Here is a 27,994-nt window from a genome sequence, read left to right as displayed (position 1 = left end):
GAATGGGAATCGGGTCACTTCCTCATTTGAGGTCGGGGGGAGTGTGTGGAGTTTGACTCGTGGCAGAAGATCGGTGAATCGGCCAGGGGATCCCTTGCAACTTTGCCCACTCCTCCCGATTTGGCTTCGTGGTGTTTTTTAACCCGTTTCCTCGCCCCGGCAGACATTTGCAACCCAAACGCACCCTCACAGATTCCGAACTGTTGAGTGTTCTCTTCCCCCCCCCCCCCCATACGTCCCTCGTTGGGAGACTACTTTATGGGACCTCGAGGCAAGGCCGTTTGCAACGGGATCAGTGGGTAACTCAGGTCCCTGAAAGCATTTGATTTTTTTAAAAAAACATCTTTGGGCCCCTCCATCGCATTATTTTAGTGGGTCATTCATTTGGGCGGAGGAAGTGGGGGGGGGGGGGGGGAGGCACTGGCCGGAGAGACCTTGGACGTAACGTTGCCACCATCCCTCCGAACTGTTGCAATTTAGCCCGGGTTCTCCTCATTTCGATGCTACAGCGCCTTAAGGTGGAGACACTGTGCCGTGGCGCCGGTGAACAGCCCGAGTTACTCTCTCCCTGGACCTTATACCGGGCAGCCCGGCCCCGTCTCTCACACACCGGGCAGCCCGGCCCCGTCTCACTCACACCGGGCAGCCCGGCCCCGTCTCACTCACACCGGGCAGCCCGGCCCCGTCTCACTCACACCGGGCAGCCCGGCCCCGTCTCACTCACACCGGGCAGCCCGGCCCCGTCTCACTCACACCGGGCAGCCCGGCCCCGTCTCACTCACACCGGGCAGCCCGGCCCCGTCTCACTCACACCGGGCAGCCCGGCCCCGTCTCACTCACACCGGGCAGCCCGGCCCCGTCTCACTCACACCGGGCAGCCCGGCCCCGTCTCACTCACACCGGGCAGCCCGGCCCCGTCTCACTCACACCGGGCAGCCCGGCCCCGTCTCACTCACACCGGGCTGCCCGGCCCCGTCTCACTCACACCGGGCAGCCCGGCCCCGTCTCTCACTCACACCGGGCAGCCCGGCCCCGTCTCTCACTCACCGGGCAGCCCGGCCCCGTCTCTCACTCACACCGGGCAGCCCGGCCCCGTCTCTCACTCACCGGGCAGCCCGGCCCCGTCTCTCACTCACTCACCGGGCAGCCCGGCCCCGTCTCTCACTCACTCACCGGGCAGCCCGGCCCCGTCTCACTCACACCGGGCAGCAGGTCGCGGTTTCATTCACTTGCCGGTTCCAACCCTTCCCTCCTTTAATCCGTTTGACTTTCTGAACCCCCCTGGAGCAGAGGTTTCTCCAAGCCGGGGTGTCCTGTGACTCGGGCCGGTCTCTGAAGTGAAGCGCCCGCAACATCTGGACCTTCTGATCGGCGCCTGCATTTAATGGGATTATTCAGTGGACGGAAGGCGCAGAATTGAATGGCCGGGTCCTGTTGAGAGGACGCGCCTGTGAATAAAACCCCGCGATCACGGGCGCCCATGTGGATTTGAAACTATTAGAGAGTCGGGACCGAGAGGTTAGTGGGATTTCCAGTCGTTTGGGAGGAAGGGATCGCCAAATAAAACTTTGGGGGAGAGTTTGACGACCCTCTCTCTGCTGCTCCAACATTGCCCACGGTCCGATGCCTGTGAGACAACAGGTAACTCAACCAAGCGGGACCTGGTCCTGCTTTTTTGCCATGTGTCAAACTCGGCTTTGGCTCCGAAACTCTGTCTGTGCCGGGAAAACTCGCGGCGACTTGACAAAAGCAGGGTTTTAAAATCTTTCAAGAATTCCTCCACTTAAAGGTTAAAATACAATGGTGTGGGGGGGTTAAAGAAAAACTATCGATTTTACTCGTCCGGTGGCATTGAAAGAGTTCAGAAACTTGAAAGATAACCGAGATGAAAATGCTAAAGGAAGCGGAAAAATACAGAGAGGATTTGGAAAGAGAAACGATGAGGGATCCCTCCCCTCCCCATCTCTCCTTCCTCTCCCCATCCCATCCCTCCCCTTTCCCCTCCCCATCCCTCCCCTCCCCATCTCTCCTTCCCCTCCCCATCCCATTTCTCCCTCCCCTCCCCATCTCGCCTTCTCCTTCCCATCCCTCCCCTCCCCAACCTCCCCTCCCCATCTCTCCCTCCCCTCCCCTCCCCATTCTCCCCTCCCCATCTCTCCTTCCACTCCCCATCCCTCCCTTCTCTATCCCCATCCCTCCCTCCCTTCTCCTTCTCCTCCCCATCCCTCCCCCTCCCCACCCCATCTCTCCTTCCCCTCCCTTCTCCATCCCTCCCCTCCCCATCTCTCCTTCTCCTCCCTATCCCTCTCCCTCCCCTTCCCATCCCTCCCCTCCCCATCCCTCCCCTCCCCATCTCTCCTTCCCCTCCCCTCCCCATCCCAGATCGATCTGCTTGCCATTATCCTGAGCAACGTTCGTAGAAACTAACTTGTCCAAATCATCTGGTGGTTTTGACTGGGATGAGATGACTTGTCGCTCAGCAGAAAACCCAATCTAACATGTTAATTTAGGTGGCTTTATTTAGAACAGGTGGAGAATAACTTTTTAAGACATTGTTATTCCCTGATTGAAAATTAGTCTGAAATGATATTGATGGTTGCAAGAACTTTCCTTTTTTTTTTAAATGTTCTTCTCGCATTCACCCACTGTGTGATTGCATTAGATTTTTGGCTGTCAGGCTCTTCACCCCCCACCCACCACCATGATTTAGAGCTACTTGCAGAATTAAATGTTACCTGAGCTTCTAGCAATTTTTTTCCCCCAAAATTGAGTGGAATGTCAACAGCTTTTGAAGGTTCGAAAAAGCTCAGAAAAGTGAAACGAGATTTAGTGAGACTGGCGAGCGAGTGAAAAGCAACCAAGAGAAATATGACCTGTGAGTGGGATGTAAAGCGTAGTAAAATTAACCTTGAAACTAACTTCATGATAGAAGCTTAACATTCTTGGACATTTTTTGCAGTGCTGCAGACTGCTAACAATTTCATAAATGGATTTTACAATAATAAATGCATATAATGCAATCAGAATAAATAAGGATATATTCTCTCACATTTCAATGACAAATTTTGGGCTGCATTCGGTTGGAAGATATTCATTTTCAGTGCTGCTGCTGTTCTTAGTGGAAGTCAAGGTGCATGGAGTTACAATTTGTATATGCCCTTGTGAAATCATAGAAGGAGCTAAAGAAAGTCGTTTAATCCCTTCTCAGAATTCTCGAAATGTTCCAGTTGTATCTGGGTAGTGAGGTACCCTGCAGGGAAGCCAGGAGGGGGAGGGGAACATTTGCTATTGATAGGCACTTTCAGGTGGCCAATTGCCCTGCATGTGAAGCCTCATGTTTAGGCAATATGCGGCTGTTTTGAGTCCACCTGAATGTGCAGGAGGCGCTCATGAGGCGAGCGACGTAACCCTCCTCCGAGAGGGAAAATCAGCTCCGCTCAGTGGCTCCCCCAGCCACCTGAATGCAGCTGGGCGAAAGCGGGTGTGAAAGGGTCAGGCTGCTGATCACAGCTGACCCTGGGCAGGAGCCGGAGTGTGCTCAGAGCTGCATCCTGTGCAGCTGTGACCTTCAGGTGGTCAGCGTTGCACTTTAAAAGCTGCCACCTGAACGGCAATTTAAAAGGCCGCTTCTGCTTCTTCAGACGAATTCTTAGCGCAGAATGCACCTGAAAAAGCCTGATGTTACTTATCAGCCGAAAGCATTCCGTTTCGATGCTGTCTCCAGCTAGGACTCCAGAGTTAATCATTTCTGCAGGTGACCAATAAGATCCAGACTGATCATCTGAGGGGTCTAGACTGTTGAGAGTAATGGTGAGTAGTGAGTTAAGATTGTATCGTGACTGGAAAAAAAAACACAGACAAAGCTGCTTAAGTGCAGGATGGAGGAGGCATTATATTTGCTCCCAATTACCCTATTAAATATTCTGATGCTGTCATTTATTTTCATGGAACTCAAAGATACACTAAGATTTCTTTTAAACTATGTGCAGCCATATTATGCTTGGGGAAAAAAAACCTCCCACCTTTCTCAACATCTTTGGAAAAAGTAATTGAAGCGGCAAATACTTGTACTCATTTTGCCAATGTAGCAGAGATTTAGGGTTTTGCAGGGCGGCCAAAAGTAGTAATGCAATATATAGGTTCATTGGTGTTTACCAATAGATTTTGACCACTTCATTACTTGGGTGGGTTTTCGTATATACAAGTAACATTGACAAGTAATGCAGAAATTGAAGGTCTCCGAACTTGACCTTTCTCCTATGCTAGTTAGGCTCATCTCAACCGGCACAGGGATGAAAGTGCTACAGTTAGTTTCAATGAGCCATACTAGTGGGAGAGCTGGTAACATGGAGGTGAATAATAGGGAGGGGGATGGGAGGCAGTAGTGGGAACTTCCCACAAGTGTTTTTTTTTACTGTTTACTTGCCTGTCCTATTATTTATCAAGAAATAGTAGGATTAAATTAGTCAAGACTACAGTACATTGCCAATTAACTCATTGGCTACACTCAAACAGAGGAAGACTGCAAGAGGGTTGTTGTGCCTGTGGAATTCCAGCATGAATTGAAATAACATTGGGACCAAAAAAAATGATGCCATTTCTGGAGGTAAAATTTTGAAGTATTTCTTCTCTGATTGGCCATTAAATGATCCACATACAAAGGAGCACTCAATCTGTAAAATCTTCCTCCATTGCTCAGTGAGACCAGAGACGAGAGATTTCAATTCAAAGGGGAAAGGTTTACACATTATTCAGATAATATGCAGTCCGATTGTTCATTCGCTTATTAACTCCTGGGGTAATGAAATTTCAGTGCCTCTCACAGGACATTTTAAACATGAAAATGAATGCTGGTATTGCATCAGAGAAAACTCTTAAAACAATTCTTATCTCTTTTGTGAAACCGATTTGTATAGAATGCAGGAAAAAGAAAGCACAGTTGCAAAAGAGGACCTCTTTACACTGACTGCTTCTTCAAAAGAACAAAGTAATCACAGTTTGTATTTGAACAATATAGCTATTCAACAAGCTTTTGATTTATGGTCATTTCATAAAACAATGGTGCTTATAACTTTTGCCTATCTTTCTGCAGCCTGATCAATGTGGCTGAGGTATAATGCAATGCTTGGAGTCTAAAAATGATTATAATTACTGAAATAGCATCTAAACTGCTGGTCTGGTGTCTTTGATTCAAATACCACCACCACTGCAGGGGACCTCAAATTTGAATAGTTGTATACACCTAAAATAAAATTGCATACATGTAAGAGAATAAAATGTCAATGTGAGTAAATTATGATTGTAAAACTGCTGGATTATCACCCGACATGTAAATGGAAAAAAAAAGAGGGGGCTGGCTGAGTTACCCTTATCTTGACTTAATGGCCTCCTTCATTAGTCTCTGTGATAATGTTATATAAATAGAAGAATTCCTTCCAAATGTTGTGCATCTTGCGCTGTAATGCTCTCACGTAAATTTCTACTGTGATCTTGCACTTAATCATTGAGAAGTCATAACGATTCTTAGTTTGACAGGTTGTACTTTTATTATAATGTCCCCATAATTTTGATTTTATCAGAATATTTATAGAAATCTGTTTCCCATCAATCACTTCTCTCTCCCTCCATCACCAACAACACTTTTTTTGGTTTCCAAGTAATTTCATTCTTTTTTTATATAACGAAGATGAATGCTTTTGTGTATAGATTTGCCTTGAAGGACTATGTTCATTGTGAATGTTGAGTGCCAGAATTTTTATCAATTCAAAATGAGTCTCGTTATTCGTTAGTCTCTATGCAAACTGCGTTATTAGGTTGTATTAACCTTTTAGGTGATTGATTGAGGCTCTCCTGCACATCAAGAAACTGTTGGAGAAGAGTAGGGGATTCTGAAGAGGACTTGAATGCTTGAAAGTTTAATAATTCAGGTGAATAGGAACAAGATCAGAGAGCCTTTGTTAAAGGTCTGATTCTTTCAATCCTGAGTGATTTCTTGATGCAAGCAGATGGTTCTTGTAATGCGGCTAATGGCAATGGAATGAATTCAGTTTTTAAAAAGAAAAATTACAGGGAATGGATGGAGCAAATGGGATTAAAACACAGATAATTTAAGCTATTTTTTTTCAATCTACTCCAAAAGAACCGAAGTGACCTTAAAATGGGTGGTATTGTTCCTGTCAAGTGAAAAACAAGCATAGAATCACCGTCAAATGTGTTTCAACAGTTTTGATAAAGATGGTTTTTGATTTGTCACAAACATCATCTAAACCTCATGGCATCCATGATCCCATCTCCACCTACTTTGTCCTCACTTACTCATACGAGTTTACACAATATTGATGCAAAACAATCCAAGAAGGGTACAAGGATTGGAAGCCTGGGTAGACAACTGTGTTTCGGAGACCAAGTGAACGAAGAAGTGTAGGGTACATGATCGTGACTTTTTGTGAAGTTGTACAATTCTTGATGCTGAAATAGAGCAAAGTTGAACAACACATTCCCAACTTCAGAGAACTAACTTTTGTCACCATGCCTTGTTTTGTGCCTCAAAATGTAAAGTGCCATTTATTTCCCCCGCATCGAAATTCAACCCTTACTCTGCAGTTTCATTACAGTAATCAATCCTTCCAGGAGTTGGATTGGAAATTGCAGCCTCGAAACAGAGGAAACAATAAAACATCTGTAATTTTCACAGTATGTGTGAAAAGATGACTGAAGTTCAGCAACTGAAGTCAGGTTTTACTCCCTGAAATCCAGAGTTGCAGCATTTGTTTTCTGAAGACTATGTGATTTTCAGTCGCGTTGATGAATCCCATTTTGACCATTTCCAAATGAATGACATTTCCTATCATTAGATACTGATCTTAAATAGATTGGTCCACCTTTCCTTGATTTTTTTACCCTTAATTGTGTGCTGAACATTTTCTAATGTACATTTTCACATTGCATCATATATATTTTATCAAAATAGACTTTCCTTTTTGCAATTGCTTACATTTATTTGAGATCTTTTTCCCAATCAGCATTTAATTCTTGCATCTCATCATTAAAAAAAAACCCACTGGGGCAAATAGCAACAGGGCAGCTGTTGAGATGAAGGTGAGCAGTCTAAATGTCTCTATTTCTTTTGGAGCACTGTGCAATATTTTGTTGGTCTCTATTTTGTCAGCTGCAGTGAATTAATTTTTATATCTGATCTTGCACTATTTTTAGAGAATATTTTAGACTTTTTTTCCACAGAGGGAAATAAAACCTCTTTAGAATCCCTGCTGAAAAAATATTACTTCGATCTAAAGGAAAGAAATCACCGAAACAAAAGTCTCGACTCTCAGTCCTCAAGAGTTTTCAGCACTTTCTGAGAGCACTTTAATATGCATCGGTCACTTTGTGTGCAATTCAGTAGCTGTTGGATGAGAACAATGCTCTCAAAATCAATTTCACGTTCAAGCTAACATTTGTTATCACATGGCGAGGTGCAGTGAAAAATCTATCCATAAGTACAGCAGAGTAAAGCACAGTACAGAGAGTTGGGTTGCAGTGAGAGATCAGTTTGAAAAGAGTAAGAGCAACATTATTTTACTGGAGTGAACTTTGTTCAGAAGTCTCCCACTTCTCGCCACTGCCCTTGAATCTGTGATTTCACAGCCTTGAATTTTCTTCCCAAACAAGAGGTGAGAGAGTGAGTGTGGCCAGGGTGGGAAGTGTCCTTTAGGATATTGGCTGTTTTCCTTACTACCTCAGCAGTCTAATTCAATTTCCAGAGTGCAACAGCGATAGCTGATTTTTGAAATTAATGAATTTCCATTGTCTCGATATTTAGGCAGTAATTGTTTCCTGAGCTTTGTTTAAAGGACTGTAACCTGTACTGACCACAATGCAACCCAAACCCATCTTGTCTTCCTGCACATATCCATCTCCATCCATTTCCTGCATGTTCATGTGCCTGTCTAAATCCCTCTTAAACATCACTAAGGTATCTTCTTCCATCATTCTTTCATTCTTCACTATTTAAAAATAAAACTTGCCACTCACATTTCCCTTCCATCTCCACCCCCCCCCCCCCCCACCCACTGTCACAATGATCTGAGTGTCTGTCACCCTCTCTCCTACACTAATTCCTTTGCCAGGCATTCGAAATTACTATCTTCCTGTTTCTTGCCTTTTCAGAATGTGGCACCTAGAGACAGGGGTGCAGATCTCCATAGCTCACTGGAGTGCTGCTCTGGCACCCTCAGGGGGCAGCTCCAGGCACCTCATGGGGTGGCACCAACACCTCCCTGTCGCCGTTTTTGGTGAGCTCTGGTACCTAAAAAAAAATTAGCACTGCACTCCTGCCTAGAGTAATCCTGAGATTAGAAACCTGGAAGTTCTGCTTTTTAACATTCTACGCTGTAATTATGTTCTTCTTCTTCTAATTTGTACAACTGAATGCATATTAGAGTTGGAAGTAAATCACAAAAAATAGTAAACACCGTGGTTGAAGTAAAAAAGACAAAATGGTGGAGAAGCCCAGTGTGCCAAATGTAGCAAAGGTAGTAAAAGATAATGGACGTTTTGGGCTTGAGGCCTTCGTCACAACATCCAAAAAAAAGGGGAGGGGGAGTGGGATATTAGAGTTGACTTGTTCGAGTATTCGTGAGAGAACCCTTCTCACTATATCAGAAGTAATATGACAAAAAATTTGAACCTAATTCCATAAATTCTTTTTGCAGGACTTTGTCTCTCTTCCTACAGTGGAATTATGAGAAAGGAATAGAATCCTTACAGGAGCTAGGGTGGGAAGAGCTGTAATGAAGGATTTAACTTTGTAGGCAGCTTAGATTATATGAACTCTAACAACAAAATTGTTTTGTAAAATCTTTCTACATTGAATTACAACATTATTAGTAACTGAGCGGAGGCTTTTTTTATTTTTCTCCTTTTCTTTTAATGACTACTTTATTCTCAAAAAGGTTATTGATATAGGTTCACAAATACTAATTACCACAACATTGTTGCTAAATCACCAGAAAATTTGACCAAAGCAGTGTCTATAGAAACACCAGCAATGAAAACAACAGCATGTGCTTGTAGCACATGCAGACAAAAGCACATGATTTGAAGTGTCTTTGTAACTGGCTAATTACTATTAACCCTCTAACCAATTCATGTGGTCTGAGAAGAGCTGCAGCTGGACATACTTCATGTAGACAATCCCTTTCACACCGCCAAGTACGTGTGGGTGGAACCGGTCAATTTAGTGGGTTCATAGCAGGTAATATGGTGGTGTGAAAAGTCCCAACTGGGCAGGGTAAGTAAAAATCAACCAGAGTCTGACTTCTGATGGGGGCAAGTGTCAGAGCTGGCCGAGTAAACATTCTGACGGACTTACTGGCTACCATTAGTGCCTGCGTGCTTGCATCAGTCTGGCGGTTATATTTCACAGCGCGGCCGGGGCTGTCACATCGCAGCCAGCCGTGCTGTGAAATATAACTGTGTAGTCAACGGGGCTGTCAGAGCATGGCTGCCGGGGCTTTCAGATTTAACTGTGCAGTCGGCAGGGCTGTCAGAGCGCTGTGCGTAATATATCACTTGTGATGTCATCGCTGGAGGCAGGACTCCCCTTAAAATCCTGAGTTCTTGATGAACTAGGTAAATCAAGATGCAGAGGGAAAGGCTCCCCGGGTGTAGCGTGCCCTGTAAGTTTACCCACTTCCTAGAAGGATTGGCGGTGTGGAAAGGACTTAAATTCATCAGCACGCTCGACTACTTCCTGTTATCCTACATTTCATGTAGCAGAGTATTCCACTGACAGCCACTTTTTCCCCTTTACTGAATGAGCAGACTTAACTAAAAGGAAAAATGTTACCTTATCTTGGCTTAATGGTGCTTGCCATCTTCAATGAAGCCTAAAATTCACTCCAAAAATTTCAGTAAAATGGATGTCAGTAAAACCTCAGTGATTTTTACCTTTTGCTGGAAAATTTATAATAATAGATATTGTAAACTTAGCTTCCTAACTCAGTCATTGTGTCGTATTTTTCCCTCTCCCTGAGAGAGAGAGAGAGAGATATTCTAACCTTTATCTATTTTAAGTGTCGTTGTGTACTACGGCTGCAAGAATAAAATGATTTGCATCTTGTACATGCTAAAGCCAACATCTTTTAACCATGCTTTGGTCATCGACCATAATCTGTTTTTTAGTTGAGTGCAATGTCAGATTTTATCTGCTGACACTTTTGTGATTTGCCTTGCTAAATTTTAGTGTTTGTCCCCAATAAACTCGAATTATTGTTGCAATTGTACATTGTGCAAAATTGTTTTAGAAGCCCTGAGGTTGTAAAAGGCATTTCATGAATGCAAGTGAGAGACCGTTTGATTCAGGGTTCCAGTTGCCTTCTATCAGATTCAATGTTTCATTCCTCCATTCTTGTGGGTATTAAACATGATAATAGGAAATGGTTCATTTCCTATTAAGAATAACTAGTACGAAGTCTCGTACTAGTTGTATCCATTCATGTACAAGTCAGGTCAATGGGTGGCAGTAGTTATTTCCTGCCTCAGAAGGGAACGAGAATGCTTAAACAGAGCCAAGGGCAGTCTTTTTACCCGAGGTGGGCAGCGATACATCCAATAAAGAATAGTGGCATAAAGATCAAAATGAACAACAATAAACTATTTCTTTTCTCTACTTAGATGTATTGATGTTTACCACAATTTTCTTACCATCACCTTGATTGATAAACATTGACCAGGGATGGAATGTGCAAACTTCCTAGTCGACATGAACTATTCACATGGGATAAATTTGCTGAACCGTTGCTTAGTGCAAGTTTACTGATAGATTTTCTTTTCCCTTTTGTGGCAGAATACCTTTGTCTCATGGTGCCCCTTATTAGTCTTTCACAAATAAACTGTCTCAAAGTTTTAAAAAAATCCTCTGGGTACGCTCTTAGCATTTCCATTGAAATCCAAGAATATGTAGTTGTCTTGCTTCTTCATTAGCTAAGTTGTATTTGGCTCTGGAGTGCTGCATGTTTGAAGTCACACTGAAGCTGCCTACCATGCTAAATCCTTCATTACAGCTCTTCCCACCTGTAGAGCTCGTCGAAAGAATCAAAGACTTGTTGATCCAAACCAAGGCTTTTATTAGCAAAAGACAGGACCTCTTCACAGGTGGCCGACCAGTCCGGAATGATCCGACCTGGCTAGGGACACAACCCTTTAAGGTCCAGACAATAGGCGTGGCTTAGCTCTCAGCCAATCGCTGTAAGCACAGTCTAGATACAGTAACTATATACACTATGCACATTGGTGATAGATCTGTACTATTACACCACCCTACCTCCTGTAAGGATTCTTTTCCTTTCTCTCAGTTCCACTGTCTCTGCTGCATTTGCTCTCAGGCCGAGGCTTTCCATTCTAACTGAGATGCACTTGTTCTTCAGAGAATGTGGCTCCCCCTCTCCTGCCATTAACTCAACACTTGTCCAATTCTCTTGCCTTTCCTGTACATCTGTCCTGGTCCCTTCTCCCCTAGAGATGTGACTCAACTATAATTCCACCAGCCTCAACATATTTTCCGCAATTTACACTCACAACTTGCCCTCCTTTCTGCTCTCTGGTTTTCATAAAAAATCATTTCCTTCTTGACTTCCTCATCCATCCCACAAATCACCCCCCTAGGACCTACCCCTGTGACCACAAAAAGTGCTACACTTGAACTTTCAGTTTCACCTTCACTGCTCTTTGGGGCCCCAAACAGTAAGGCAACACTTCCCCTGTGAATCTGTAGGGGTTATTTATTGTATCCGTTGTCCCCGATACAGCTTCCCCTACGTTGGGGAGACTGGCTGGAGATGGGAACATTGCCTCGTTGAGCACCTTCACTCTGTCTGCTGTAAAAATAACGACTTCCTGGTAGCCAACCCCATTAATTCCATACCTCTTTACCATCCTAAAACGTCTGTCCATGGCCTCATGTATTCCCAAGTTGTGTCCACTCATAAGATGGAGGAACTCCACCTTGTATTCCGTCTGGCAATCTCCAACCTGATGGCATCAATATTGACTTCTCCAATTTGCATTAACCTTTTATCCCAATCTCTCCCTTTCCCTCATCCCTGTGTCTCCCTCCAGCTCCTCAGCCCCTTCCCTTCCTCCTGTCAGAAAGCTATCTTTCTTTATCCTCTGCCCTATTTCCCCATCACTATTCAATTTTTTTCTCCTCTTTCCCCCTCCAGTCTGTATCCACCTTTTACCTCTTACCTACTCGCATGTGTTCCTACCCACCTTTTTATTTGGTCACTTGCCTGATTTTCATCTCTCTTGAAGAAGGGCTCAAGCCCGAAATGTCGACTGTCTTGCACTTTCTATGGATGCTGTGTGACCCTACTGTGCTTCTACAACTCTTTTGTGTTCACTGTTATGCTAAAGTTAGCTTTGAAAATAGAAAACCCTTGGGTGTGAATTTTTTCTAAGTATGAAGGCAAGGATTAAATTGTACCCTTTGACAAATCCAACATCAGTCATCTGGTGGGTAGTTTATTTAAAAAATAGGATTGCAGATTGGAGGGAATTTGCTTGAACACTGCGTTTGGGCATCCAAACAGTCTGATATTGCTTGTTTTGTTTTAGCTGAGAAATTTTAGACTAGGAATAATGTCAGGCCTACCCCTACAAAAGAGTACAAATTCACCATAGAGCTGACTATGGCTTTGCTTCACTATAACGAAAGGAAACCATGTCCTGTATAAAAGAAGATGGTCTTTGGAGATCCTTGCAACAGAAACTTGAGAGCAGTATCCAAGGTTTAGCCATTCTGAAAGCTTCATCAGTTATGTTCTTTCATCAGGTCTGCAATGCAGAGGTGTACTGACAACATCACAACATCCAGTTGCTTTATTTATTCTTAAGATAATGAAGCTTATGCAGCAAGATCCAAGATTGAGCAAGTGGCAAATAACATTCCCACCCACACGAGTAACTGGAAATAACGATCTCAACATGATTGAATGTAACTACCTACATTTGACTTGGATAACTCTTGAGATGAAAGGGAAATCTATCATGAAGAGGTAAAGAAGTTAGATCTGTATAGTTTGCTTTCAAAGAAAGGAGCAAAATAGTGAAACATATAAGATCCTAAGCAGACATTACATGGTAGATGTTGGGGTGCTATTCCTTCTGGGAGAGTCTCTAACAAGCAGGCTTAGTTACAAGGTTAGGGGGCAGTCATTCCCCTGGATTTCTCTTCCTTAGAGAGTTGTGGATGCTAGATCACTGGAGATGTTTAAAGAGCGGATAAACACATTTTTGCAAGATTGGGGAATGGAGGGCAAGATAGAATTGGCATTGAAAAGGAGTTTAGAGTAAGGTTGGTTCAGCCGTAACCATGGTCCAGAGGTCAAATGGCCTACTCCTGCTTCATTTTTTTATTACTCATTCAAGAGTTGAGGGGTTTTCAGGCTAAGCCAGCATTTAATGACTGCCATTGAGTAGATGGTGGTGAGTTGTCTTTATAAACTACTTCAGTCCTTGAGCTGTGGATTGACTGTGAGGGATTGGGGTGGGGGGGGGGGGGGTGGGTAATTCCAGGACTTTAACGTTGATTCAAGTCAGGATGATGGCATGTGTCTTGGAGGGCACTTTTCAGGTTGTGATGTTCCCATACTTTTGTTGCCCTTGTCCTTCCATGTAGAATCTGTAGGCATGTTTTGGGGAGTTGCTGCAGTGCAAGTCGTAGATGGTATAAGCTGGTGGTCTGTGTGCTGGTGCTGGAGTGAGTGAATGATTGTGGATAGGTTATTGAGGGGACAGCCATGTCTTGTATGTCCTTCTATGTTCTGGAGTATTGTTGAAGTTGCATTCATCCACACAAGTGGAGATAATTCTATCACAGCCTTAAGTTGTAGATGATGGACAGACTTTGTGGAGTTAGGAGGGGAGTTTACTCATTGCATGCTTCATTGCCTCTGTTCTTGAAGCCACATTATGTACGTAGTTACTCTAGTTTTATTTCCATTCAATGGTACCACCTAGGACATTGATAGTGGGGGATTCGGTGAAGGTGATGCCATTGAATATCAGGAGGTGATAGCTGGATCTTCTCTTATTGAATATCATCATTACCTGAGATTGTGTGACAAATACAATTTTCTACCTTTACGCCCAGGGCTGGGTATTGTCTGGGTCATTTGTTCTGAATATGAATGGAAACAGTGAAGAAACATGCTTGGTGTTGCAGTTGACCAGAGGCTTATCTTGACCAGGCACATAAATAATTACTCTTTTGATCAGAAGTTGTCATCTTGAGAATCCTTTAGAAAATGCTGAACATTCAAATAAAAGCTGATAAGGTTGGAACTTTTCATCAGATCTGACAGCATCAATGGGAAGAGAAACTCGATTCACCTTTCAAGTTGAAGACCGAACTGGCCCATGCCAATTTTGACATGAAAGAATATTTCCTTTTCCAGAAATTCCCTTTGGGCACTGTCTATAAGAAGTCTGTAAGTTCTCCAGTGTCTGCATGGGTTTCCTTTGGGTACTCCCGTTTTTACCCACTCCTCCCCCAAAAATGCATAGGGTTTGTAGGTTAATTGGTGGGTTTGGTGGCATGAGCTCATGGGCCGGAACTTCCTGTTACTGTGCTGTATATTTTAATTTTTTTAAAATTTTGCTGCTTATCCTGCTGTTATTTGGCTGAGTATTCTTTGTGGAGCGACTTGTCTCTGATTTCCTAAAGCCTCTCTGCCTTACGACATGTGAAGGAAGAAGCTTCACTTGGCTCGGTGTAGCCACCTGCACAAGAAGATTTTCGCTATCAGAACAAAACAGCCTTTGATCAACATCCCTTCAGTCATCACAGGCATCCACTTGCATACTGTATGCCAAATTTATTATTTGCAAAGTGCATTGCCATTCTCTGCTTTGCCATCTTCAACAGAAGAACCCAACCCTCTGTTATCTAGCATCTGGAGGAGACTATGACAACAGGTGCTCTTCTGCAACTCATGAATCCTGAATGATTTCATGTCAGCATGCTCTTATGAAGGCTTAGATAATAACATTTTGGGTGTTCAGGAAGCAATTTTATTACATGGACATCTGAGATGAACATCAGAATAGATGCCTGCTAATTCAATATGGCAACATTCCTAAAATCTGCTACCTGCTGTTAGTAGCAGGGCAAGAACTGCATTCTCCGTGGTCATCAAATTCACCATGTTTATGTTTCTGGCAGATGGAGTTTAACATAGAAAAGTGTGAAGTGGTTTATTTCATAAGGTCATATTTGAAGGCAGAATACCATGTTAATGGGAGGACTCTGAGCGGTATGGAAGAACTGAAAGAACTTGTAGACTGTGTCCACAGGATATTCAAAACTGCTGCTCAGGTTGATAGTGTTGTAAAGAAGGCACAGCCTTCATTATCTGTGTGATCAAATTCAAGAGCTGCAGCTATACAAGACCTTAGTTAAACCCCACCTGGAATATTGTGTTTAGTTCTGGTCACCTCACGAGGGGAAAGATGTGAATGCTATAGAGAGGGTGCAGATGAGATTTACAGGATGATACCTGGATTGGAAGAGCCTGCCTTTTGAGCATAAGTTGAGTGAACGTGGACTTTTCTGCTTGGAATGGCGGAGGATGATGTGTGACCTGATAGAGGTGTATAAGATGATGAGAGACATTGAGTGTGTGTGTGACCAGAGGCTTTTTTTTTTTACGCAAGTCTGAAATGGCTAACATGAGGTGGGATCTCAGAGGTAAAAAATTTACCTCTGAGATCCCACCTCGTGTATAGAATGCACTGCTGGCAACATTGGTGGAGGTAGGTTCAGGGAACTGTGAAAAATTGAGGGCTATACAATAGCGAAATTCTGGGCAGTTGTTAGAGTAGGTTATTTGCTTGGCACCATACTGTGGGTCGAAAGGTCTGTGCTGTAGATTTCTTGGTTCTCAGCCAGTATTTACAATGCTCTGAATTTTTTGTTTTGCCCTTTGATCTGCTTGCCCACTTTCGCCCAATGGAGAACATTAAGGCTCTCAACTCAGGGCTCGAAGAGCATTTCATTCTCTTCAGTGAGAGACCTGCACACAGATTTCATGGGCTTTGCTCGGATTACATGTTATATGGTGAGTGTGTAAATGATAGCTAAAAAGCATAGAGAATGTAAGTCTGAAATATGAACTGATGCTCAGGTCATGCAGATTCTAAAACAATTGCTGGGAGGAACTCAGCGAGTAAAGCAGCATCTATGGAGGCCCAGGGATAGTCAACATTTCAGGTTGAGGCTTTATCTTCATTGCTGAAAATGTAGAGAGGAGATAGCTGCTATAAAGAGGATGAAGGCAAGGGCTGGAATCAAGTCAGGAGGGAGATAATGGGCAGATAGAGCTGGAGGGGAAGGGGTAGAATCAGGAGATATTGGCAGGAGGTTGATGGATGGAGTCAGATGAGAAAAGATGGGGAAAAAAGGGGAGATAGAGCCAACAGAGTGGAGGGGATGAGGCAGAGGTTGGGAAGGTGACAACAATGAAAACATTGCCTCAAAAGTAAGGAAGGTGATGTGGAACCAGATAAGTGAGGGATAATAAGCAGAGAGAGCCAGTTGGGGAATGGGTTATGAGAACCAGAAGGTGTTGGGTGTTGCTATGACAGATGGAACCAGGTGGGAGAGGGGAATTAAACTGGGTGAGGAGGGGTGGGGGTGGAGGTTAGGTGTTCAGTAAACTATTTTACAGCTTGTACGTTAACTTGCAGATATCTAATGTCCAGTTTGTCCACTAAAGGGAACTGAATGGGATTCCACTTCCTTGCTGCCCACCTGATGGTATTTTTTTGAAGAGTGAATTGTGTAGGCCAGTGGTCGGTATCCTGACAGTCATCATATTGTATTCATTTGATGGTCACCTGCCACTGGGGCTACCCTGGCAAAGAAGATGACAGATGCTGGATTACCGAAACAACACACAAAATTGCTGGAGAACTCAGCGGGTCAGGAAGCATCCACGGGAAGCAATAGATGATTAACGCTTTGAGCCAAAACCTTTCATCAGGAATAGCAAGCCCAAAATATTGACTATCTGTTGTTGCTTCACCTTCTGAGTTTCTCCAGAATTTTGTGTATTGCCTCTGCAAGCAAAGAGCTGGTGACCGGATAGCATTTGATATCCACAGAGGGTTTGTCCAATGGTTGTTTTTTTTTGCCTATAGCTTTGTGATGCTGCCACGAATTAAGAGGCAGAACAATGGAATAGTGATGGATACTGTCTGGATCGTTGTGGAGGAGGTGGCGCCACACAGCAGGGCAGGTGTCAAGATGTCTTAATATTTCCAGGTTCCTGCTAATCGGTCCTCATGAACTGAGGAGCAAGAGAAAGAATACATTACATGTTGCCCGAACATGCACACATTTATCCTTATACCAAGCATGTCTTCATGCATATGCAGTAGTCCTTCCCTCAAGGTTGCCCTTTCAAATACTTATTTGCAGCTGAATTGGGGTAGGATCTCACCTACTGACCCACTTAATCCCTGTCCATCCTTCCGCCCACAGTTTGCCTTCTGAATTACTCACCATGTCAGTGTCTGATCCGCTGGCTGTGAGCGTGCGTGCGAATTGAGTGAAGCTGTGCTTCTAACACTGTTATCTTTCTTGTGTTTTTCACTGCCTGCCCAATTGAAGTTAAGTGATCCGAAATGGACAAGCAGGAGGATAAGGTGACGTAGATGGGGGAAAAAAATAAGATGGCTATCTTTGGACCAAATGCAGGTTTTCAATAAAAAAATGGATTGAGGGACGGAGAGGATATAGAAAGTTGATTCTGTAAACAAAAGGCATCATCATCTTCTTGACCATTCCCTCCAGCAACATCAATCCTAATAACACCCCAACAGCCACATCTTCCTTTCCTTGTGTGTGCGATCTTGATGAAGAGTTTTGATCCAAAATGTCAATTCCCTTTCCCCCACTGATGCTGTTCGACACACTGAGTTCCTCCAGCAGATTGTTTTTGATGCAAGCAAGCTTATCCCCTGTGGTTATTAGTTCCTGCTTCCTCCTGTTGCCTGTCAACCTCTTCTGCCTGGGGGTGTGAAGGTTGCAGAAGTGTTGATTGACAGCTTATTTCTCAGTGAGTGATCTGGTTGTGATGGCTTAAACTGTGTCTGAAGCTTGTTGGCTAATACTAAGGGGTGGCATTTGAAGATAAATTCACTTGCCTAGTTCAGTCAAATGCGAGGCAAACTGTAGAGTCATACAGTATAGCAATGGGCTCTTTGGGCATCTTGTCCATGTCACCCATCAAGTGTCCATTCATAATCATCGCATATTGCCACATTTGGCCTGTAGCCCTCTGAGCCTTGGTGATTCAAGTACTTGTCCGGATACTTCCTAAATGTTCTGAGATCTCTACCTCCCGTGAATCAGTTCCAAAACTGATTTTGCGGTAGAAGGTAGTGGTGAGGGAATGCTTTACTGATTGTAAGTCTGCAACAAGAGGTGCTCCGTAGAAATCAGCGCTGTCTGGATTGCTTGTTCTTTGTGATATATTGTGACATCTTGAATGTGACTGCAGACACTATGATTAAGTAAATTTGTGGATGTCACAAAAGATGGTTGTGGATGGCAAGGAATGTTGTTTATGGCCAAATCAGATATAGATCAAATGGAAAGTTGGTCAAAGTGTTGGCAGATGGAATTTGACACATGCAATATGAATCATTTAGGAAATTCAAATGTGGATGTGATGCAAAACTCATATTGTTCATACCTTGATGAAGGGCTCAAGCCGTTAATGTTCATTGGTTATGTATCTTTATCTTTGCCATACGAAGGACACTGTTTGATCTGCTGAGTTTCTTTCACCATTGTGTTTTTTCTTCAATCACGGTGCCAGCAAGCTTTCATGTTTTACTCCTGTGGATATGATTCGAATCTTAAGCCATTAAAGAATATTGGTGAACAGAGTCCCTAAGTGCCCTGAAAGTGGCAAGGTGAGGAAGAATGCCTTCACAAGTGAGGGCTGAGAATACAGAAGTTGGGTCATTATTTTGCAAATTTACAAAATATTGGTTGGACCACACTTGGGAAATTGCATGCCAAATTCAGTGACCCAAAATGTCAATGATATCTTTTGGTTCCACGTATACTGAGCCTCTCCAGCAATTTTTGTTTGCTCCAGATTCCAGCATCTACAATGTCTTGTGTCTCCAGAAGATGCAACAAATGTTAGGGTGATGCGGAAAGAACATTAAGTGATGGCAGTGTCACAGCACTGCCTGGTCTTTCTGCCTTTAATCAGGGTCTGTTGAATCCACTTGCACATGCATTGACAGCCATTCTGAAAAGCAGTTCAACACACCCCTGACAAGCCTTGTGGATGGCTGGAACCCAGATCAAAGAGGCTTTTCTCTTTCATATCCATGGGCCATTGAACCCAATTGGCTTGAAGGTTGAAAGTGCTGGGTTCAAAAGTGATTTCTCTTGTTAAAGTGGGATTTGTGTACTTTGTGTTTGCAGGATGCGTCATATTGAATTGAGCTTCAGCTAGTCAATTTTTTTCCCAATTTAAAGAAAAGGAAATAGTTGTGTTTAAATGAGAATTACAATTAAAACCTTTAAATGGTGATATTTAAATTATACTCACATTCTATTTAACTGACATTATGTTGTGCCTTTTTATTACCATATTTACAGATCCCTGCAACAATCTTGCTCAAGATATAAAATGATTCAGTGTCATTCAGTGAAAGGCTTTGACTTGCTCCACAGATGTAGTTGTGGCGACGTGGACTAATTTTAGGAAAAAGACACTGAAATAGCACTTATGGTGTGGGCTAATGTGACTCGCTTTGCACATTTGCTGAAGCATCTATCATCATTCTGGAGCTTTGGAATGCTTATTGGCTCTCTGGCAGACCTCTCAGTTCATCAGGCATTTGACTGTGCTAAAGCCATCAGCTGCCTTCTCCAGGCTGCCCAGTCTGATGTGTAACTCTAGTCTGGGGTCCTCCTCTGTCGAACTGGAGCTTAAGTTATCTTTACCCTGCCTTTGATTAGACTTCCCATGCTCAATAAGTTACTCCATGTATAAAGCCTACCTCTGAGCTCTTTTCTGTATATTTAAATTGTTTTCTTGTCATGTGTGCTGAGAATCAGTAAAAGGTTTTGTTTGGTGTGCTTTTGAGTTAAATCAACTTATCAACAGGTAGTGCAATAATAACAGACAAATAAATAAGCAAAAAATTAAAACAACAGGGAATAGAGAAAAGTACAAATACTTAGTGCAGGGCATAAAGAAAAGTACAAAAATATAGTGCAGGGTGTAGGGGAAAGTGCATCTTGAAAACAGTGCAGGGCTATTAATTTTCCCAGTGTGAAATCCCTTCAAGAGTCTGTTTCTTTTGATACTGCCATTTAGCTACCTCAAGGGGTAATTTAATGGAGCAAATTAACCTACCTCTTTGAATAGTTTTATTGTCGTGTCTACTGAAAGTACAGGAAAGAAACTGTCCTTGAATCTGGATGATCATGTTTTCAAACATACATCTTTTGCTGGATGGAAAGGAAGAAGAGAGAATGATTGGGATGGATCCTTCAGTGTATTCGTTGTCTTCCCAAGACAGTTGGAGATATAGACGGAGTTGATAGAGGGAATGTTGGCTTGTGCGATGGCCTGAAACACTCTGGGGTTTCTTGCAGTCTTGGGCAGGGCAGTTCGCATACCAAGCTTTGATGCATCTGGACAGGATTCTCTCTGTGTTGCATCTATAAAAGTTGATAAGAGACTTCAGGGACATGCCTTATTTTCTCAGGCTTCTAAGAAAGCAGAGTATTTGGTGCACTTAACACTGTGAGAGTTATCTACTTATTATAAAACAGAATGAGGATATTTGGCCCTTTGTGTTATGCTGGCTCTAAATTCCCCTAAACCTGCACTTAATTTCTGAAACGTACCTGAAAACTCCCCTTTTGATACTGCCATTTAGCCACCTCAAGGGGTAATTTAATGGAGCAAATTAACCTACCTCTTTGAATAGTTTTATTGTCGTGTCTACTGAAAATCATTTAAGTTTTGTTTTCTGTGCTTTCTAGGTAAACCAACAATGACAGCAGGTCTTGCAGTAACAAGTTATTGAAGATTTTTTTAAAAAAGTGTTGCAATAAGTCAAATAGTGCAAGTTATCGAGAAGATTTATTGAGAATCTATTATTGTGGGGGAAACCCATTCAATGCAGACTCCAGGCAGCACTGAAATTCTGAATCAAAACCGGATTTCTGGACCTGAGGGAGCAGGTCAAATTGTTGCACTCTCCTGCAGAGAGTTCCTAACCATGGGTGAGTGATAATGTGAGTGTGTGTACAAGTAGGACAAGAACACCAGACACACAAAAAGACCACCACCCACAGGTTCCCCTGCAAATTGCACACTGTTAATCTGGAAGCATATGGCTGGATCTAAATCCGCAAATTCCCATTGTGGAGGTCCCCTCACCAGAAGGATGGCGGCAATTCACGAAGGCAGCTGTCCATCGGCTTCTCCAGGGTCATGAGGGGTGGGCAATAAATGTAGACCTTATCATTGATGCCTAAGTTCTGAAAAGTGAATTTTAAAAATGCTGATCAATTTTATCAATGAGGACACTGAAGTTAAAACCAGATTCCCTTCAAATATGTGTTTCAATTGCATCCCAGTGGAGTTGTTGAAAGAGCAGTTTTTAAGCATTCACCACAAGTGCATTTTACCACATCTGGATTCCCAATTCACCGCAAGTGGCCAAAGGCTAATATATTTGATAGAGTTGCTGTGAACGATGTTTAATATTTTTTTCATATTACCTTTTCCATGAACGACTGGTGAGGTTTTGTGTTCCAGCTAAAGCCAGTAATGACTGTCTAGAGAACGGTATTTGATTCAATTCAATTTGACTGCACAAGGGCCAAGATTATTTGCTGGTCATGGCAAACCTTCAGTTCTCAGACAACATTTTTCATTTAGTAGGTGCTATGATTTCTACATCTGGGTTAAATGAATCACATTAAAAGCTCAATACCAGACCTCCTCAACAGCTTTATGGGAAATTGCCATGTATTGTCTAATGCAAACTTGAGATGTTGAAAAGGCAGATCCCAGGCTAACTCTCTGTCTCTATTAAATTATCTGACACTAACAATTGCAACAGTTGTCTTTAATATGCAGGGTTAAATTTGTCTGTTGGTGATGCTTTGTTGAACATTATTGGCAAGTATGTTTGTGAAAACCTGATGACAACTGGATCAGGTTTAGCTTTGCTGCTGGCCTCTTGTGCATCCACAAAATATTTTGATTCTCTATGGGTGACCTTGACTTCAGCTGTCTCGACCATAAGATCTGGAATTTCTTTCCTAAAGCTCTGCACGTCTCTAGCATCATTTGAGATGCTTCTTCCCTTCCCAGAAATGCAGCCAATCGGAATGTCACCATCTCTGGCACAGAGTCAAATTTCTCTTGTCTGATCACACTTCTGTGAAGCAACTTGTGATGTTTCACTGCATTAAAAGCAGTGCTTTAATACGAGATCTTCATATAAATATGAGTCTGGCACAGAAAAGGAGATGCATACACCAGAATCCCTCAATGGGAAAAATACAGGAGGCTAAGGTGAGTGCATATTCCATCATAATCTTGGACATGCAGTGAAAATAAATTACAGAAGCAAATCTCTTTCAGATTGATTTTTGGTGATTCGAGTGAAGTAATTTAATTTTGAGGGTTTTAAATTGCACGAACAAATTCATGGTACATTGCAGCTTTAACTAGAATTAAATTTAAACAAATTTCACATTGCAGGGAAATTGTTTACATGTATTTAGTCTGTTGCAGCTGTAACATGAGCAACAAAATTGGTGGCTCATTAAAGCTACATAGCCCCATAATTTTCTTTATTCAGTTGTAAAGTACTTCCGAAAATAACTCATTCTTGAAAATATCAGCTTGCAATTCCAGTTAATTATGTTCTAGTTCATTCACTGCAGACCACTTTAAAGGAGAAAAAAAAACCCAAGCTCACTTCTGCAATACTTTGAGGTCCGCATCTAAATGGGAGTCAATAAGTGGCACATTCACTTAAAGCAGTGGGACATGGTGCTGCAGAATTTCTCACAATTGCTTTATCACTGATGTTCTTCAGCGTGAGGAACACTCTGTACATGCCAGTATTTAAAAGGATTTATGGTCTGGGCACAACTAGGAATGAAAATATGTTGGGGTAGAACTGTGTGACCCATGTCCACAGAACCATAAGCATGGCAGAGACGATCGTTAGAGTCTCTCCCTCACCATCTGACACCCCCCCCCCCCACAATCCAATCGACGTAATCTGCCTGGATTGTGGTCTGAAGAGGGAGCGCAAAATCATTGAGGACCCCTTCCACTCCTGCACACAGCATCTTTCAGTTGCCTCCTGTTGGGAAAGAGATACAGGAATATCACCACCAAGCTGAGAAACAGCTTCTTCCCACAGACTGGGAGAATGCTGAATGACCAAAGGAACATAACCACCCGGGACTCTCATATTTAATAAGCAATATTTATTTATTTGGAAATATGAATGCTTGTCCTGCACAGGTATTGTTGGTATGTGCACTATATCTGGTTGTGTGTTTGCACCGAAGGACCAGAGAACGCTGTTTTGTCGGATTGTACTAGTACAATCGGATGACAATAAACTTAACAATTGAAATCAAGGGGTTTGTGATCCTTTTAATCTTGTACCACAGTTCTATGTAACGTGGTGCTGTGGTACATTTTATTGCTATCCTTCCAATTTTTTTTTACATCCAGCATATGAAATGTTGTGTTGAGTTGCTGGATGTATTGTTACTTCAATTGTTAACTTCAGTAAGAAGTTAAGACACTTACAGAATCAAGTATTGATATAGGTATGGTCGATCTCCTCAAGGGGAAAGAGAGACTTCCAATTCGGAGTTTGTTTGCTCTCCACATGAGCATGTAGGTTTGCTCTGGATATTCCGATTTCCTCCCACCCTCCAAAAACAGTGAGAAGTGTAGCATAGTTGGTGCATTTATTCAACGCTGCCATTGGAGAGCAGTAGCAATCATCAAAGATCCACACCACGCAGCTACAAGCTCCATTTTTGATGCTACAATCAGAAAAGAGTGGCACCGCAAGGTTAAGGAATAGCTGCTACCCCTCCACCATCAGACTCCTCAACAAGAAAATCTATCAGAGACTCATACAAGGTCTCTTATTTTTTTATTGATTTTTTTCTCTCTCTATCTCTGAATTGCACAGTCAGTTTGTTTACATTTCTTTACTTGTTTATATGCATATATTGAGTCAGGTTTTTTTTTGCACTGCCAATAAGTAGTAATTATGCCATACCCACAAGAAAAAGGAGTTCATTGTGGTATTGATATCATGAATGTAGTCTGATAATAAATCTGAAATCTCATTTGGGTGGCCCGGGCTCATAGGCCAGAAGGGCCTTGTTACTGTGTCTCTCAAAAAATAAATTGCATTACACGTCACCAATTCAAGATGTCCTGGCATCTAATACTTCACAGTATTTACAACCGGCAACATACATTTGAACTACATTTACTCACTTACAAGTGGAATATCTGGCAGCTGGTTTGTGCATAGCAAGGGTCCCTTAAGGGAGAGTGCGTAGCAATGCCAAGTGTAATGTTCAAATTTATTGTTATGTTTAGTGAGGTATAGTGAGAAAGTTTCTTTTGCATTCCAGCTAGTCAACCTATATTTAGTACAGCAATTTAAAACACAGTACAGAAAGCAGAGTTACAGAGTTTAAAGTAAATGCTGGCCTGGGTGTTAAGGATTAAAGTAATGCAGAGCTCTGTCAGATTGTATTGACTTGTCTATCCATTTGTGCCTCTCACTGATTCAGGAAGGATTAGACTAGGTTACATGTGTCCCCACTTCTTGGACAGCTTTCACTGGCTGGTCTTTGTAGAAAGGGTAGTTTTCAATTTATATGCCAGCATTTGCTTCTACGGAGTACATGGAGTCCCCGGGATCTGTTCCTATGTATTTGTGTTTAAGTTGAATTTGTAGATAAGTCAGACAGGTATATACAGTTTTTATTTAGCATCAGTTGGTAAAAAATATGTCTTAGTTTGAACGCTGCTGCGCAAATAATTCTGATGTAAAGCCCACAGACTGTTCAACAGACTTTAATTATCTTAAACTTGTACCCACCAGGTCTCAGTATATTCCTGGTTCCACATGTCCTACTGTCCTGCAAAGGGGCCGGCTTGAGTCTTTATATGGTCCGGTGTTTGACAGAAGGCAGGTGGGGCCAGCCTTCTAGGTTGCCTACCTGCAGGTACAGTGGTTGCCCCCTGCAGTCGGCTGGTAGGAATGTGGCCAATTTAGTGATTGCATCACCACACTTAGTACTGTAACAAAAATTAAAGAAACAGATCTTAAAACAGTTTAGATAGGAAGAAAAGAAAATCATGATTTAAAGTTTCCACTGACTCTCGTTCCATCACTGTCTTGTGTACCAGAAGGGGCATTCATTTTTTTTTTTTAAATTTTTTTTATTTTTCACACCATAAATCACATTAGCCATGATATACACTTTTTCTTTTTCACACATATACAGTGGCTTTTTCTCCCCCCCCCTCCCTCCTCCCAAGCCACCCCCCCCACCCCCCCTCTCATCCATTTTAGGTATACAATCTAGGTTGCATTAAACCAGTCAGACAATGTTGTCATTCAACAAAAATACACCAGAAATTCTACTGAGTCCATTCTTTTCTTTCCTTCTCCTTCCATCAACTTAGGTAATGTTTGTCCCCGGTAGGTTTTCGCTATTGTATTTAATGTAAGGCTCCCATACTTGTTCGAATATTTCAATATTATTTCTTAAACTATATGTTATTTTTTTCTAATGGAATACATTTATTCATTTCTATATACCATTGTTGTATTTTCAAATTATCTTCCAATTTCCAGGTTGACATAATACATTTTTTTTGCTACGGCTAGGGCTATCTTAACAAATCTTTTTTGTGCATCCTCCAAATCAATTCCAAATTCTTTGTTTTTTATGTTACTTAGGAGAAAGATCTCTGGATTCTTTGGTATATTGTTTTCTGTTATTTTATTTAATATCTGATTGAGATCATCCCAAAATTTTTCTACTCTCTCACATGTCCAGATTGCATGAATTGTTGTTCCCATTTCTTTTTTACATCGAAAACATCTATCAGATACTGTTGGGTCCAGAAGGGGCATTCATGAGGTAACATTATGATCATGCGCAAATTTATTTGTAAGTACGAGATGTCCGTAGGTTGGATGTTCGTAACCCAGGGACTCCATGTAGTACGGTGCATGGTGAGGCAGATTTTGATATTTTGATTGCAAAGAGGCTCTCAGCATTTAATTTTGGTAGGTAAGTTACTGCCTGTTTGAAAGACATCTATTCCAACATGACAATGGAGGGTAGATGTTTCCTGGTAGTGGCTGCCCAGGTTATCTTTGGATTGTCCATAAGCTGTTTTTTTTTAAAATTTTTTTTTGAAAACTTTATTTATTTAAAGATCGTTAACAAATAGTATATAATCTAGTATAAGTAATTTTATATAATTATATATAAAAAAGAAAAATAAACACATAAGCACACAAAAAAAAGAAAAAATACCCCTCCCACCCCATCAGCCAGCTCTCTCTTAAGGAGAACTAAAAAAGTTTTAAAAATATATATAATACATCAAAGTACATCTAAATGCATATATTCCAAATACGATAGCCACTTATTAATGAAAAAAGAATAATTATCATGCAGGTTGTATATAATTTTTTCCATAACAATACAAGCTTTCAATTAATTCTGCCATCGTGTCATATTAATCACTGCATTATCCTTCCATGTACTAGCTACACATTTTTTGGGCTATAGACAATACTAAACATACAAATACAATTTGAAACTTATCCAACCCTAATCCTTTTAAAGGAACCATGTAACCCATTAAAAAAAAATAGATGGGTCTAATGGTAACTTAATATATAATTTTTCCAAAATTAACCTAATTTCTTCCCAAAATGGTTGTACATGAACACAAGACCAAACAGCATTTTAAAAAGTACCAGTACATAAACCACAGCTAAAACAAGAATCCAAATTACTAAAACCATATTGTTTCAATTTCTCTGGAGTTAAATATAACCAATGTAAAACATTATAATTAACCATTCCATACCGTACATTCATCACTTTAATTACACTATCGTAGCAAATATCTGCCCAATAGTCTTCAGGAAAAACAAAAGTTATATCATTTTCCCATTTAAGCTTAGACTTCTCCCATTCCGTTTTATCCATATTATCTTGTAGCACTTGATACATAACAGAAATATAACCCTTTTTTGGTATAGAAGAAATCAAAGATTCAAATTTCACCAATACAGGTAAAATTATCTCTCTACCATAAATATCTTTCACCAAAGCTTGAAGTTGCTCCATAAGCTGTTTCATATCTAAATTCACCCGCTTGGCGCAGCCAACGTGAAGGCACTGTGTGGACAGACCTCAGTCGAGTCCTTCCGTTATCAGTCATGGAGGGGCTGAGACCAAGGGAAGTCCCTAAAACAGCAGAGGGGGGGAGGGGGTAAGCACAAGGTGCCACAGTGTGGAAATGGTAGAATTGAATGTAACGATCCACAGTAATGGAAATATATTGATATGAAAATAAGTTTGGAAACAGACTGAATAGTTTACCTTTAGTAAATAATTTATTGTGAATAAGGTCTATTTCAGGTTTTTTTTTAAAATATTGTTCTCCTAGCCCCCACCACCCACTTAATATGCACGCCAGGGTTGGGCAGATGAGCTTGAACTTCCAAACCCGAGGATGGTTTCTTCTCTGCTGTTATCAGACTCTCTCATTGGAAACAGATCACACTGTTTTACCTGTATATTTCTCTATTCCCTGCACTTTATAAGAATACACCTGCACTCTTTGACCTGCTG

At 42.0% G+C, this 27,994-nt stretch overlaps 1 protein-coding gene across 16 annotated transcripts in view; it reads left to right on the top strand.

Annotated features, from left to right (window-relative positions):
- The window catches only part of LOC138764513 (teneurin-3), a 4,541,667-nt gene that overhangs the window by 3,463,285 nt on the left and 1,050,388 nt on the right, over positions 1–27,994 (top strand). The gene's annotated exons all lie outside the window — the stretch shown is intronic.

This window comes from Narcine bancroftii, chromosome 1, assembly GCF_036971445.1.
Source record: "Narcine bancroftii isolate sNarBan1 chromosome 1, sNarBan1.hap1, whole genome shotgun sequence".
NCBI classification, from domain to species: domain Eukaryota; kingdom Metazoa; phylum Chordata; class Chondrichthyes; order Torpediniformes; family Narcinidae; genus Narcine; species Narcine bancroftii.
This window is presented reverse-complemented; position numbering and strand designations above follow the sequence as displayed.